This window comes from Protopterus annectens, chromosome 3.part1 (genome assembly GCF_019279795.1).
Source record: "Protopterus annectens isolate FY-2018-M chromosome 3.part1, PAN1.0, whole genome shotgun sequence".
In the NCBI taxonomy this organism is placed as follows: Eukaryota; Metazoa; Chordata; order Ceratodontiformes; family Protopteridae; genus Protopterus; species Protopterus annectens.
In genome coordinates this window covers 323,928,890-323,945,823 of record NC_056732.1, presented here as the reverse complement: position 1 = coordinate 323,945,823, position 16,934 = coordinate 323,928,890, and the positions used below count along the sequence as shown (strand labels likewise).

Here is a 16,934-nt window from a genome sequence, read left to right as displayed (position 1 = left end):
GTTGTTATGGATGCTGGTTGGTATAAAGCTAAAATGAAGACTATGCTAGAAGATGGGCATACATATACTAAATTGGACAAACGTCAAGTGGATATTAAGATCAAAGCTGTACAGCAAGAGCTCTATGATATGCTCATGGAGCAATGCTTAAGTCAAGAACTTTATGATTATTTTGTTTGCCCGAACCCTATGATTCCTAGCATAGGTGGTCTACCTAAGATTCACAAAGATCTAAAGGACCCTCCATTGCATCCAATCGTATTAGGGAGAGACTGGATTATGGAATCGTTATCCATCTATATCGAAGGTGAACTAAAAAAGGTCCTTTGTAGTGTTAATACCATTTTAAAAGACACTGGTAGCTTCCTAAGGGACCTATACACTAAGACCAGTGGAATGACCAACTCTGAAAATGTCATATTGGTAACTATGGATATAACTAGTCTCTTCACTGTAATACCCAAATGATTATAGTATACATGCCGTGAGAACTATTTTGTTACAGAACAACGTCAATCCGAATTTGATATGTACTTTGTTAGAACTGGTCTTGGAAAACAACATTTTTGTGTATGGAGAGGAATTTTATCTGCAGACATGGGGAGTAGCTATGGGCACCCCGTGTGCAAATAGTTATTCGAATCTGGTCCTCGCACAATGGGAAAGTTCTGAAATATTAAGTGGTATTAATCCATGGAATGGTCATCTTCTTTATTATGGCCGTTTTGTGGATGATATTTTTATCCTGTGGAAAGGGGACAATGATGAACTAACTTCCTTTGTTGAATATATCAACCAAAATACTGATTTTTTGGAATTTAAGGTTAAGTCTTCAAAAGCAGAAATAGAAATTTTGGATGTGAAAATCCGTCTACATCCTATACAGGGATTAAGTACCAATATTTACAGAAAACCTACATGGAACAATCATTATTTACACAGACAAAGCATGCATCCAAAACACATTTTTAACAGTATTTATGAGAATCAAGTGCTACGTGCTTCAAGACTCTGCACTGAGACAGAAGATTTTGATATGGAACAGTTAAACCATCATAAGTGTTTGAGAGACAGAGGCTACAGGGCTGGTCATTTGACATTGAGGAATAACCCTGAAGATCTCAGGAGGTGTAAAGGGAGACCTTATTTTTCATCTCAAACTACAACTCCCCATACATCTGCTTCTATGATTAAAGCCAATGAGATGCAACTTAAGTGCATGCTAACTTACAGGAATGACAGCTCGCAGATCTGTGAAGTAATCAGGAGACTGGCCGGTTTTGACCACAGACAGTAAGATCAAAAAAGTAATTGGAGATACTCCTCGCTTCCTTTCTAAAAATAAGAAAAATATGAAGAGACTTTTATATAATAAGGATGGTTATATCCATAAAAAATGTTCAGAGAGAAAGGGGACATTTAAATGTTATAGGTGTAAAGCTTGTCCACACATTGACATCAATAATTCCTTTATCCATCTTACTACATGAAAGGTTTATTCTTTAAATTGCTATGCTGACTGCAACACCAAGCACTTGGTTTATTTAGCAACTTGCTGCCAATGTGAGGTGTTTTACACTGGCAAGACTAATCAAAGATTTAAGGACTGTATTTTGAGACATCTTAGGGATATCTCACATAAAGATACAAATAATGCATTGACTGTGAATCATCTTGATAACCCTACACATCATTTCAAGTTTAAAGCGTTGGAAGTAATGGCCGTGACTAACAGAGCAGGTGACATTGTCAATCGAATGGAGTTACGTGAGATAAGCTGGATAGTCAATTTGCAAGCTCAGCATCAACCTGGCTTAAACTCTGTTGTCCCTTTAAAACCTATATTGAAAGCCAGAAGAAACGCTGAAGGCCATTGATACAGCAAGTCCCCCATATAGAGCCTTTTGAAATTATGCTTTAATGACCATATTATATCCAACGAAAGTCTATTTTATATTTATCTTTGAGAAAGCTAATGAACAAAAATTGTTCCTAAATTTTGTAAATTTTGTATTCTTGTTGGCTATTTTAAAAGGGATTCCCTGATGATTGGCCTATTTTCGATTTATGCAGTCAATTGCCTTTGTTTATAATTGGTTCACCTAATGATCCTATGAACCAACCATCTATGAGGTATCCTAAGGAACTGAATGGTGATTGGTCCTATCTTTTGTACATTAGATGTACCTTTACTGAACTGAAATGTTTTGTTTTTGTTCTTGATTTTATGAACCCAAGCATTCTTCTTGCTGATCTTATAAACTATTAGGTTTGCTTTCTGAAGCCATCCTGAAAAATTCTTACATTTTGATTCTTTACAGTGTTTGTGTCGCTTGTGTGTGGCGACATGGATCGATTACTAGGGGGCTGAGGTTGTAACCATCAATAGGAAGTTTTGGCCAAGATGATCATTCATTGGCCATGTGACTATGGCAGTATGCAGACGACCTAGGTAATTGGCATTTGTATCTAGCCTTTTAGGTTTAACTGTACATAGCTTTGTTTTATAGTCTATGATTTTATATTTTATCTCTGTCGTCACACTATGAGTATATGCCTGGTTCTGATGAATGGCTAGTAACTGTTGTTACAGCTTTAACTAGCTACTTTCTACCAGTGGGATAATATGTCTATTGATGAGTTGGTTGGCAATTGGCTTAAGGTTTTTGATACCCGACTGGGTATGAGCCTCATTCAACGATGGTCTTTGGGCCAATTAGGCATATCAAGCAATGAATAAAGATTGGTGTGTGTCTTGGTATTCGATTGGATATGGGTTCCTCTAATGAATTGACATCTTTAGAGTATACCTGATTCTATTCATATGTTTCTGAATTTGTTGTTTATATAAGTAGTTTGTACCGATTAGTTGTACTTTAAATATTTATCCCCACCCTGAGCTAAGAAGCGCGATGATTGTATTCTGCAGCATCACGGTTTTGTGATATTAGCATATAGATTTAATTGTCCAAAGTTTTGTTTTATATTTTACAAATTTTTTATTTCTGTCATTATGCCTGTGAGTATATTTTTGATTTATATGAATGGCTGGTAACTGATGCCACAGCGACCAGCCAGTTGTTGTATTTTTCTATCCTACAGGGTAGTATGTCTATTGATGAGTCGCTTGGCAATTGGTTTAAGTTTCTGTTACCTGATTGGGCCTGAGCATTATTCAATGATAGCCTTTGAGCCAATAATGTATAGGGCATATCACGCATTGAGCAAAGATTGGTGCGTGTTATTTGATTGGATGTGGGTTTCTCTAATGAATTGTTATCATTGGAGTTTACCTGATTTTATTTACATGTTTGAACTTTTTGTCTAAATAAGAAGTTTGTACTGATTAACTGCACTCCAAACATCTATTTCCATCTTGAGTTAAGAAGCGCAATGTCTGTATTTTGCAGCATCGCTGTTTGTGACTATTGTATATACCTTCAGCATCGCTATTTTGCGATCACTATGTTTATACTTGTTTGTTTTTGGTTTAAGTATCGCTATTTTGCGATCATCATATTTATATCTATCTGTTTTTGGTTTTAAGTTTTAGAAATGTTATGATTATGATGCTCCTATGGAACTGTTTTGTCTCGAGACTAATCTATGTTTTCTGTGGATGCTTTTATGTAGTGATCAGCGAGTGATAGTGTTTCTGATGAGATGGAGATCTAGATGCCTCTTTTACTTATGGCAGCTTCTTTGGCTTTGTGCTAGTAACAAGGTGCATATTTTGTTGTCTATGAAAACTCTTCCTACTGTCTAGCTTGGTAGCGGTTTTGGTGAGTTGGCGCTGCTAGATGCATCACCTTCTCATGATAGCTGACTTGGATTTATGTTTCTTACAGTATATGGAATATGTTGTTTTTTAAAAAAAATGTTTTTAATTTCTTCCATTGACTAAGCCTTTTATGAAGTGGTTTGTCAGTATTGTACTTCTGTGAAACAATACATTGGTTAGTTGCGTTGTTTGACAGCTAATGATGTATTTATTTTTCTGCCATTTCATTGGATCTGGGTGCTAAGAATGGAGTATTTTCTGATACTCTGGTTGGTTAGTCTCTTTTTCTACCTATAGGGATACAATGTTTTAACGATAATCATTGGCTGGTAATCAACCAGGGTGTAGGAAATGAAAAAATGATTGGCTTCATTTTCTTTTTAAATGGGAAGTAGCAATTAAAAATATGATCTGATGAAGGTTGAATAGCAGAAAGCACTCATCTATTGTTTTATTGTTTTATTTATTTCTACTGTTTTGTATACACGTTTGTATACATGTTTGCTCAATAAATAGTTTGTTCTATTGGATTGTCTGCTTCGGATGTGACAAGCCTAAAGATTTTATTATCGCCGTGGTGGTGCTTTGAAGTCTTTTTCTTTTGCTGTTGTCCTGTTGTCCTTTTGTCTTCGGCACCTTCAGCACAGACTGGAAGTAATTTTCTCCTAGAATTAACATAGTCTGAAAACAGGCTTTGTCCTGGCAGAGTGGAGAACAGCAAGAGTAATCCCCCCTTGCACAGAGGGGGTCCAGCAACTGACCCTGCAAGGCCATGGAAAGAATCATCATGAACCTTATCCACAAGGATATGGGTGACCTTCAAACTCTCGACCTATCCCAGTTTAGCTTCATCATGGGTAGGTCTTGCTTATTAAACCTGGCAGACTTCTTTGAGAATGTCACCAAAGCCCTGGATGAGGGCAAAATGATACATACCCCTATCTTGATTTAGCCAAGGTTTCTGACACCATCCTCCATTTAGGTATCACAGAGAAACTCTCCCACCTTGGGATTAACCAATACATTACCAGATGGGTAGCAAACTGGCTCACTGACAGAATGTTTGCTGTCAAAGTTGGGGAGTCCACCTCTACCAGTAGATCAGTTACCAGTGGGGTACTGCAAGAATCTGTGCTGGGCCCTCTACTGTTTGGAATCTATTTCACTTACGTCCAGGTGAAGTAAGATGACCTGTGGCTTACCAAGCTTGCAGGTGACTGTAAACTGGGAGCAATCATGGAGCCCTTCAACAATGTTAAATAGTACAGAAAGGGCTGATGCAGACAAATAATATGTGCCAAACTCATGGAATAAAGCTTAATGAAAAAAAATACCTCATTATCCCCTTTGGCAAAGAAGTAGCCCCTACTAATAATGATATAGATAGCACCCCTCTAAGCTCAAACTCAGTGGTGTAAGACTTGGGAACACAGGTTGGCAGCAATCTAAACTTCATAAGAAAAGCATTCTGCATTGCTCATCTCATAAATAAGGGCATCACATCAAGGACCAGGGAGGTTATAGCTCCACTCTACTCGACCCTTATCAGACCATGAACTGACTAGAATGCTCCCTTCTGTATTTTCCTCACCAGACACCTACAACAACTGGAGAGACCACAGAGGTTTCTTAACAAGAGAATCCAGGGCCTCCAAACATGACACACATGGAGAGACTGAAATCCCTGTAACTGTACTCTGTATCACACAGGCTGTTAAGACGTGACCTGTGCCGCGCCTACAGAGCAGTCTCGGACCCTACCCTAATGAAACTGCTGTACATCTACAAATCAAATGGGAAAAGAATAACTTGCTCCAGAGATCTCAACCTAGCCTGTGACATCAACAGAACATGCTGGAGAGACAGATGTATCTCCCAGTGATTACTGCTCCTCTGGAATAAGCTTTCACTCCATGTGAAGCAGAACTCCTCATGACCCTATTCAAGAGCAACCTGGACAACTGGAAGGGTGACTGTAAATTCATCCTGGGGTGACACCTATTCCCTTCATGGACAGGGGCAGTTGATGCTGATCACAGTATCGCTCTGCTAACGACTGTCTAAATATGGTCAGTAAGGGTACTTGGGTTTTTTATATGGCTAGGCTTATAAATTTTTATTTATTTATTTATTTGCTGTTGGTTAACCAGGATGGTCCATTGGGCCAAGTGAACCCATTTTCAATGGAGTCCTGGGGAGAAAAGCTCCAACAAGAATACATGTTACAGAGATATATATTACATAGTATACAACTCATAGCAAGGTAAAGTTTACAAACAGTAGAATTATCCACGAAAATAATGATAGAGTGTAGTTATATACATTTTTTTTTTTTTTTTTTTTAGGTTGATAGATGATATTTAGGATAGGATTATGAGCAAAATATAGGAGGTGAAAGTAATAAGGATAGAGGAAGTGGAGAATGATTATGTGGGGAAATAGCCTAGAAACCGCTTATGAACCTGTCTCTTGGTTAATGAGACAAGTACATAGTATGCTTGTTCATGCAACCTGCAAAGCCCATAGCACCATGACTCCATGCTAGTGATATATTCATTGGTGCACCACTGCTGCCCAATGATGCCTACTAAGTGCTCTCCAAATATGCAGCCATCCACCCGGGGCTACAGTTTTGTTCCTTGTGATGACACTACAGTGTATGTGGCCTCTTTAGTCTCTGGAAACTGAGATACTTTTATATGTGTCATACAGGGACTATCAGGAGCATCAGTGTGGCCATTATAGTGACCTATTATATAAGGTGGATGGCTGGTACCAGCCTAACAGGGCAGTAAGTGATGCTAATGGCACCACCCACTCTAACAAGCAGTGCAGGCATCACAATAATGACCAGTAAAGGTGCCACCCAACCTGCTCTGCAAACGGGAGAGTTTCCTGACAGTGCTCTTACCTTTTATAAGAAGAACCATATAGCATTTTTGTCTATTGTCAGTTTATTTCCTTTTCTTCTTTTAACAGAGTTTCAGTGTATTGAAATGCCCCAACTTTCTTCTGCAGCAGTCAAGGGTAGAGAGAAAAAAACAGAGAGATAGAGATTAACAGGGATGCCTGTCTCAGACGAAATGATAGACTTTCTGGGTGACGGGGTATGTGCGTACATATAATATGTTCACGGCTGGACTGTGAAACTGCAGTTCTCTTTACAACACACTTGTGCACTAACATTTTATTTATTTTATTTATTTTTACATTTGTTAACCGGGTTAGTCCGACTGGGCCCAGAGAGCCCTTTTTCATCATACACCCAAGGAGAAAAGCTCCAGGAAAATAATTAAAAAAAATAAGGGAAAAAAAAAACTAACAATTCAAGTTGTAAGATACTTACCAGTACAAAAACAGAGAAAGAGAAGTATATAACATGAATATTTACAACACAAAAGTACAACATTTTGAGAATGAAGTAGCAATATGTTTGAGAAAGTTGGTTAGCATTAAGTTATATACAAGGAATATAACAATGCCTAAAATAAAAAATATGTAACATACAATTCAGAGTAACATCATGGCATAGTACAACAACGATGTGTTTAATAGCATAGATACCATTGCAGAGAAAGTAATATGTGTAGACAGTTTAGATAACAGATACCAGGCAGATATGTTGTTTTATTTATTCTCTTTCTGTTTTTTTTTTCCTCATCCTCCTGCTGGCCCAGGTGTGTGCAGGTTACAGAGAAGCATTAGGCAAATGGGTCTGTTTCTGCTGACTCACCTTGTCTTAGATCACCAGCAGTCAAAAGGTCTGCCTCTCAGCAGGGGCATGAAGATCGCTCTGGTGGACGTGACCTTGACGGTTAGCTAGTGGCAGTCTCAGAGAAGGCGGACACTCCTCTTCTAAGGGTGGTCTATAGGGATCCCCCTTAGACACCCAATGTCAGTTGTGACAGCTGAGGTATGCTGGCAGATGTACACCAGCAACGGAACTAAGGTGTACCTCCTGGCACATGCTGATATAGTTCTGTGACCAGCCTGCTCCGACCAATGGGCCATCAGAGACAAAGCCTGCACATGACTTCAGCCACTGAGGTGACTGATGTCTAGGTTGGCTCTCCTGTGCCTGTCAAACATGCCCCCTATACCTTACCCTATTCCTCAGTCATTGTGTTCCCTCCCTCTTACCTGTCATTCCTCACACCCTGTTCATGTCTGTGTTTTGTGCTTGCTTGTCTCACCCTGCTACCTTCCCTATTCCTATTCTTCCCACACAAGCTCTTTGTTACTCTCCCCTCCTACCCTTCTTCTCAAAAAGTATAAAATGGGCAGTCATTCTACAAAAAAAATAAATCAATCAAGCCCTCTCTCCCCATCCTAGCACTCGTTTACTATTGACCCTTTTCCTACTTATTTATATAATGAACTCAATTAGTACTTTGCTGTACTCGAGTTGCTTCTATGAGGCACTTAATTTAACATGAAAGCACTCATAACCTTTGGGATGCCTCCTTACTGTTCAAGTCACACTGGTCACATGACTGCTCACAGCATGATTACACTGCTACTTTTCAGCAGCATGACTGCTGCCATAATTTGGCTGCTCTAATTTAATATTCAGCCCTTTCCTTGGAATGCTGGCAATGTACCAGTCATACTACACAGTTAAGCAGCAACGGGCAGTATCACATTACAACAGCTTTGACATTTAGTGCAACTCCACAGTGTTATGAATGCTTCCAAATACTCCCTTGAAATGCAGCACAATTACTACATATTAATACAATGGGAATAAAAGGAAGCAAACGTAGCACAGCAGGCCACATACAAAAAGAGGCAGCATGGAAGAGTAAAAAAGCTTTTATATGGAAATTCAAGTACAAGTAAACAATAAAACAAAAAATATTATACTTTGCAGGAAACTTACAGTAATCGCCCTGGGTTGCATCCAGTTTGAAAAAATGCTTAAGCAGCTTAATAATTAATGTTCAACTAGTACCTAATGTGTATGATCAGAAAATACTAGTAGGGCTATCTCAACTGTACTACGACATGGCCAGAAGACATGCTAGCCATCAGTAAGTCGGCAGCTGAATTCTAGGTAGGCTAGTAGTTACCCATGCACTACGTACTGAGAAGATGACTGCTTCTTTCCATGTTAAGGGTACATGATATTCTAGTAAATGCTTGTTTAGCAGTTGAGTGATGGTCCAAGCTAAGGCTTAGCCAATATGAGATTATATCAGCAACAAAGTTCCTGGTGATTTAATACCAGAAAACAGTTGCCTTACTTGATGAATTCCCACTTCCTTCAGATGAAATGGAGCAGGAGTGTAGCCAGAATTTTTTTTCTTCTGTTATCAAACCTCATTGTTGATTTGCACATCATGATAGTAAACTGCTGCTTGCCTAGGCAGTGTCAATCCCCCGTAGCCACTCTCCACATACATAAAACATGAGCGCACACACACACACACACACACACACACACACACACACACACACACACACACACACACACACACACACACACACACACACACACTGCCAGTACATGTCCCTAACCTATCTGCCCTCCTGTGGTTCCCCCCACACTAGTACAAGCTGAAGTGTCATTACGGCACATACCTGTATTTGCCCTTGTGGTCTAGTGTAACCCCCTCCACCCTCCAATACCCGTGTTGCTGTTGGTAACATTACTGCCCTTTAATCTTTGATTTATCCGTGGTGTCTAGCGGCTCCCAATCCCCTGATTGTATCAGTGCAATTACAGCACTTCGGTATATGGTATCCTGGTTGTCTAGCGGCTCCCACATCCCCCAATCCCTGTACTGCTGTTGGTGCCATTATGGCAATTCCATGTAAAGAGTAATCCCAGGTGGTCTAGGGTATTCCCCCAGCCACTCATCCCCTTACTGATGTTAGTGCCATTACTGCACTTCAAGAGTAATACCTGGCAGTTTAGTGCATTCCTCCTGCCCCGATTCCCATACCACTCTTGTGGTATGTAGTTGAACATTGCCAATACCATAATGTGGTGGGAATGGTCATGCTGATCTACACAGCATAGCAATTTCTTGAGGTGTTTGGGACAGGAAGCACATGGCTTATTAGCAAATGCCTCTCCTCAGAATGCCTCATTAGCATATGACACAGCCATGGAACCAGCCCTGTGTGATGCTGCACATCTATGTGGTAGAGGACTGTGCAACAACGTAGGATGGTTGCTGAATCAGAAAAAGGTACATGCACAAGTTGAGGTACCTTAATGAATCAAAGCCTGAAACATGCTGTTAAAATAAAATAACAGAATTCAAGAGTAGTAAAACTGGCTAATATCAAAATAAAAATCACCAAACTGGGCAGAAGAAGACAGAAGAAAGGTCATTACATACATAATCTAACAGAATCAATAAAACTGTTGTGAAAATATTAAATATGTTTCTGCACTGCATTTTAATGAGGCTGTACCACCTCAGATGAAAAAGGCAATGTATGTTATCTGTCCATTTCTCTGAGGTGGCTTGATCTTGTTTTAAGAATATTTAAGTAGGGACGTAGGAGATGTAACCCCTGATAAAACATATATAAATACATAACTGCCCACATTTTTACATTTGCATTAATACATCATATTATCAGTGTAGTTTTGTAATGACAATGGTACTGTTTTTCAGGAGTTCTCTAACTGCATATGCTGTGTGTTTGCCTGTATTACAGACTTTTGGTTTCTAATGCTATAAGGTGTGCACAGGCTGATCATCTTCTAGAAAAGCAGTGGTCTATCTGCAAATGTTTTCAGAATCTGTGCCCTTTGATAGCGGTACATGATAAGCACAGATGAAGACTGTGTTTCTCGTAGAAGAATTGATGACTAGAATACTTTTTAAAACTGTTTATTTACTCCTTTATGTTTTGCTCAACTCATCTGCTACCCATCTATCTTACCCCACAGTCACCAAACTTGGTCCATTTATTCCCCTTACCTACAGTCCTATGGTTCATTCATTTCTTGGAAGCAAGGGTCAGGTAGACTTGGAATGGGGCCATCATGCACTTTTTTTCTCTGTATGTCCTAGCCCACACACTCTCACTCTCAGTTAACAACCCCATATAATGGCATCAGCACTGGACTGTCCTTACTTCTTTAAGTCACATAAGCCAGAAATAAAAGAACCACCTTCCTACTAGGAAGTAACAAAGTTTCTCTTGTCTCCGCCAGGAAAGCTGTGGCTTGCTCATGTGTGCTCAAGCATGTACATCCCCACCCTCCCTCCAGAGAGAGGCAAATGGGCTCCACCCTTTCATTCCCCTCTCAACCCATCCAACATCTTCTGTACCAGGGCAATAGAATCCTAGCCATCTGGGTCATAGTAAGTGCTCCAGCTCTCTGTGCCTCAGAGATAATTACTTTTTAATAAGAAATTACAACGTTTTCATGTAGTTATCTTTCTATGTGAATTCTGCAATAGTTATAAAGCAGATCAAAAAATAAGTACTGGAAATCATTGCTGTTCTCCAGCAATAATTTCAGCACTGTATATTTTTGAAAATTTTGAATGAGGGATTTTGTGTCTGGACGAAAAAACATTGGATAAAGTCTATGCTTCAGTCCGATGAACTAAAAGCATTGTGAGAACATGTACTTCGGAAGAGAGAAATATGCCATATACACACAGGAGAAATAAAGGCACCTAGACCTGAATGAAAAAAAAGTCAGACTTATTTAATTGTTTTCTAACTGGGTAAGTGAATGGGTAATGAGACCCTTTTCAGCTACAAACCAGGATAAAATATTACAAATCAATAAAAAGGAACAGCAAAAGCAAAATGCAGGCATCAGATAGATCTCACAGTATGTACAATAATCATTTAATATCTATAAGGGAGCTAGCACCAAAGATGTAGTGAAAGAATTAAAAGAGAAACATGAAAAGCTTTTGAGGAGGCTCATCAAAGACTTGTCTTTGGGTGTATTCTATTCCCTGCTGCTAAGAAAGAGACTCCATACAGTTTACAATGGTAATGATAAATACAGGAAGTAGAAAAGTAAAAAAATGCAACTATCAAATGAATTACAAAGCATTCTATGGACATTACATTTCAAATGTATGCAACTTAACTCACTGGTGAGTCAAGGAGCAATAAGGAAAGTGAATTCTTTCTCTATTTTCAGAGTTATTAATTATGTCAGGAACTGTGGCTGCCAAGATATAGATTATTATAAAAAAGGAATGAGGTAAATGCTGTAGGGCAGAGCGTGTACAGTTGCATTGTGAGTCAAATACAGAAGCAGTTAATATACCTGGAGAAAAACGCTAGGTCAGACTGTAAAACTTGTGTCTGTAAACAGATGACTATTGAGTAAGCATTGAGCAAGGAGTATAATATTCATTTTAAGCACTGGGAATAATTAACAACTTTGGTGTGCAAGTAGAAAAGAGAGGAACGGAAAGCAACAGATGCAGTTATATCTACTGTAAGCATGTGAACTGGATCACAAGTGAATATGAAGGGAAACACCATAAAGCAATGAGAAAGAATGACATTTTTGATCTTATACTAAGAATCAGAAAGTAGGAACTGTTTAAGGCACCGTATGCATTAAGTGCAGCAAAGCGCCAGCAGGAAGACCAGCGTGAGCATTCAATGGTGAATGTAGCTATAAATACAAAGCAATTCCCAACTAATTCATGTGGAGAAGAGAACAGAAGAAAAGAGTTTAAACTTGGACTAAAAGAACACTATCTCAATAACCATGTCTTCTCTTGTAGTCACATGATTAAACCACCTTAAATGTTTTAGCCACTATACACTACAAATACTTTTAATAACTTAATATAGCTGCAGTCTACACTATCTGTCTTCATATCCAATCTCTCTTGCTTTCTTTATTTCTGTGACTGAATAAACAGAACTGCTTAAACAGTATTCTTACTTGAGAACGTGCAAACAAAATTACTCAAAATGTAACACTCCAGGTTTAATATATTGTACTCTATACCTCTCTCTATACATATATATAGTATTTGTCATTATATATCTACTTTAATATGCACTATGTAAAAAACTTATCTTAATTATCAATTTTAACCTGATGTTATATTAATATTTTTGTGACTGTATGAAGTTTTTCTACCCGGGCCTCCACTGAAAATGGGTCGTTTAGGCCCAGTGGACTTTCCCGGTCAACAAATGTCATTAAATAAAATCAGCAAACAACTTAAATGGATAAATTTGCATTTATTTAGTGCAAGTCAAAACAAACATGGTTCTAATACTGCAGTCACAAACCTTTTAGGGAGTTAGTCCCTCAGACCTCTCAGCTGTCCTTATTTTGGGGGAACATTACCTCTCTTTGGAGATATGTCGTTGTTTTCAGGCATGTGATTTTTGAAGCTGTATAGTACACAGAAAGCCACACTACTAACCAACATAATACTGGCACAACTACGTTAAAGAGGACACACATCTTACATCTTCCTTTTTCAAAAGAAAAAATAAAATACCTTGTGTGGTGGAATATTGAAACACAGTTCATTAAACATTACAGATTTCTCACGGTCTCTTAGATAATGTGCTTTATAGCATTCCATCATTTTTATCATTTCTGTTTCTAAACGTGTTACTGAGTGGTGTCCCACATTCCTACTGAAAAACATTTATGCTAATTAGATGTCCAAATAATTTACCAACTTTTTAAAGGCTTTTGTTCCAATTTGGACTTTTAGGAGCTGGTGGTTGAGAGTCAGAACCTGAGAAGGATGATTGAAAGGCGTCCTGGAAAACCTCAAGGACAGAAGGGACTAGAGAAGGGGCAAGAATTCCTATTTCCAAGAGGGTGGAATACCTCTTCTGTACATCACAGATCTGACTGAATTGCCATTCAAAATGCTTCATCATGTCCTGTATAGTCTTCCCAAAGGAAGCGTCCTCAATATGGGAATCTGGACACAGAGAGTCCTCTTAATCTGAAGAGATTTGTCCAGGAGTCTGCAGGTGAGAAGAATAATCTAGAGAATGGTCAGAATCATAGTCTTGTTCTTTTTCAGAAGAAGAGAATACCAGGGCATGTTTTTGAGGAGAATCCTTTTGTTGTAGGGACCCAAAGGTGGGAGGTTTCAAAAACATAAAAGCTTTGAACAACCCCTGTGAGAGATCTGTGCACTCCTTTTCTCTGAGTGGGAGGCCACATGCGTAGCCTTTTGTTTTTTTCTTCTTGGGTGTGACATCCACCTGGATGACACATGGAGGTTCAGACCTCTATTAATGTTCCTGGAATCTCTTCCCTAACTAATATTTGAGAGATGCCATGAGATTCCTTGGAAATGATGAGATGCGGTTTATTGGATGCATCAGCATTCTGCAAGGCCTCAGGAGCCATACTGGCCTCAAACAGGATCTCAGTAGTAGGCATCTGAGAAGTGACCTGATATATCGCAGGTTCTGCAACCTCAACAGGTATGTCAGACTCTGAAATTTTAGATTGCGGATCAATTTTAGGTCTCTTTGGCTTCTTCTTAGGAGGAAGAAGGACATCCAGGGATGCACACTCTGCCATCTTGGATTGGGCCAAGCATTTAAGATATTGAGTCTCTAAAAAGTTGTTGAGAGAGAGGAAAGCCTTGACCTAAGGGTCTTGGGAATGAATGACTGACAGATGTTGCAAGATCTGTCATCATGTTCCAGGCCTAGGCAGAAGAAATTTGGTATCATCTCCTTCTATGGAATCTGTCTACCACACTCGCACTTACCCCTCCTAGCTGACATCTAACAAACTTCATCAAAATTAGTGTAAGCAAAAAGAAAGGGGCCTGAAAGGAGAGATGAAAAGTCAGCAAGCAAAGGAGAGTAGTAGTGCTGAAACTGAATTCATCCTCAAGTGTTAGTGGGTACTTTTGCGAGGTGGACCCTGTTTTCACAAAATCTCACCAAGGCGACACTAATATATAGACTGTATTTATATAGCATATATCATGGACAGAAGTAGGTCAAAAATTAAAAGGGATAGCTGGGTGCACAAAACCCAGGATAAAAAAGTGCCCAATCCTGGTAGGCACACTGGTGCCAGGACTGGAAAAAATGACAGTGTAGAATCCTCAAAATACAGAAACATTCCTACAATGAGGCCAGGCCAGGCCCAGGGAGAGGATGGCTCCCATATTGTAAAAGGATGTAGCAGTCCACAAAAATCACAAAAACTGATAGGCCAAAGAAGAGCCATAAAGACGATAGAGTGGACTACTGAGGATAAGAAAGAAATTATGTACTGCTACTATTATGCAAAAAGCCCAGAATTTACAGACACAAAATACACAAAACGATTAAGAGAGAAATTAGAGGAAAGAAAAATACTTCCGCAAGAAAAACTATCAGAAGCTTCAAATGAAAATTTGCATTTGTTAATACAACAGATTTGTGAAAAAACACTATATAGATCAAGAAACTTTGATCTATTTGGAAAAAGAAGTAGCTGAGGAAGTGCAAAAATATAAATAACAAAACCTAGAGATATTTGAAAAGTATAAAAAAGAAATATGGACATGGGAAATAAAGAGAGATTTGATATGATGCAATATTTATGCAAAGGAGAAAGCCAAATTAATCAATATAAAGAAGGCAACCCCAAAGATATTCTATGAGAAATACAGGCAAAGGCATCCAGATATGGAAAATTTCACAATAAAAAAATAGTATCACAAAGATGGAACGTAGAAAAGAAGATTAGAAAAGTAGAAGTTAAAAAAATAGAAGTTGAAGTTATGGAGTGCCTGCAAAGTGAAGGATTTGGTGTAGAAGGTCTAACACAGGTTACACCACAGCATGATGGAGTGAGTCCCCAAAGTAAGGAGAAACAGGAAGATCAGGAAACATCTGAAGAAGACATAGGGACATGGGAAAGAAAAAGATATTTAATATTGTGTAGTATTTATGCAATGGAGTACCTGCAAAGTGAAGGATTCAGTGTAGAAAATCGAATGCAGAAAGCACCACAACAGGATAGAGCAATGGATATCCAAATCAAGGTGAAACCAGTGGAACAGCAAGCAACTGGTCAGGTGTAATATCGAGATATTTTGGAGCCTTCCACAGAAAACCAGTATAAATGTTCACTTAAAGCTAGACAGCAAGGAAAGTAACAGGAAATTGTGGAAACTGATGCAGTCAATGTTGAGGAGTGATAGGCCAGTGAGTTCCCATATGACAGTGCAACGGATGGCACAGTATGAAATTGAAGAGAAGGCACCACAGGAAGATGCTATAGAACTTTCTATAGAATGCCCACAGGAAATGGAAAACAAGGGGCGTGCCCTCAGTTTGTAAGAAAATGAACCAAGAGAAGAGTTGCGTGATTTAATAGACATGAATAGATATATTAAGATCAATGAGAGAAATAGACTGCAGAAGGTCAATAAAGCCCCAAAAGTCAGAAGTCTGATAAAACAAATGAATGCAGTAATTACGACTGTCCATAGAGATCCAAGCGATATAACAGAAGTAAACAGGATATATTACTGTGCTGCTAAATTAATAACTGATAAAGTTCTACTACAAGAACACAGGGTAGTGAGGGAAAGGAAGAGGAAAAATCGAATACGATCATGGAAGTATCGAATAGAGAAAACTATAAAGCAATTAAGACAAGAAATGTCACTGTTAGAAGACTATAGAAGAGGAAACAGCTCAACAAAAATACTAAGAAATATAGATGTGATAAAAGCAATGCACAGTACTAGAACAGACCAGGATCTATCATACACTATCGCAAATAAACTAAAAATTTCAGCACAGGTGGAAAAACTTAGAAGATACACAGATAAATATAAAAGAAAAGTACAAAATAAGCAATTTATTGATGACCCAAGAAAGTTTTATAGAGAATTGGGAAGCAAGGTAAAAGCAACTGAAAGAACACCAAAAAAAGAGGAAATAGATACACTTTGGAGAAGTATCTATGAATATTCTGTGGAACATAACAAAGATGCAAAATGGATATTAGAAGTTAAAGAAAGAATAAGAAGTTTAATTGTGCAGTACATGAAACGGGATGAAGTAACAGCCAGAGGGATTTAAACAAAGTTAAGAAAATCCTCTAATTGGAAAACCCCACGGCCAGATGCAGTACTTAACTTTTGGTTAAAAGTATTATCACCTTTGCACGAAGATTTAGCCATGAGTAAGAAAGAACAAACTAGGTATA

At 38.5% G+C, this 16,934-nt stretch overlaps 1 protein-coding gene across 3 annotated transcripts in view; it reads right to left on the bottom strand.

Moving 5' to 3' along the window:
• The window catches only part of RFTN1 (raftlin, lipid raft linker 1), a 2,439,049-nt gene that overhangs the window by 1,396,988 nt on the left and 1,025,127 nt on the right, over positions 1-16,934 (bottom strand). The gene's annotated exons all lie outside the window — the stretch shown is intronic.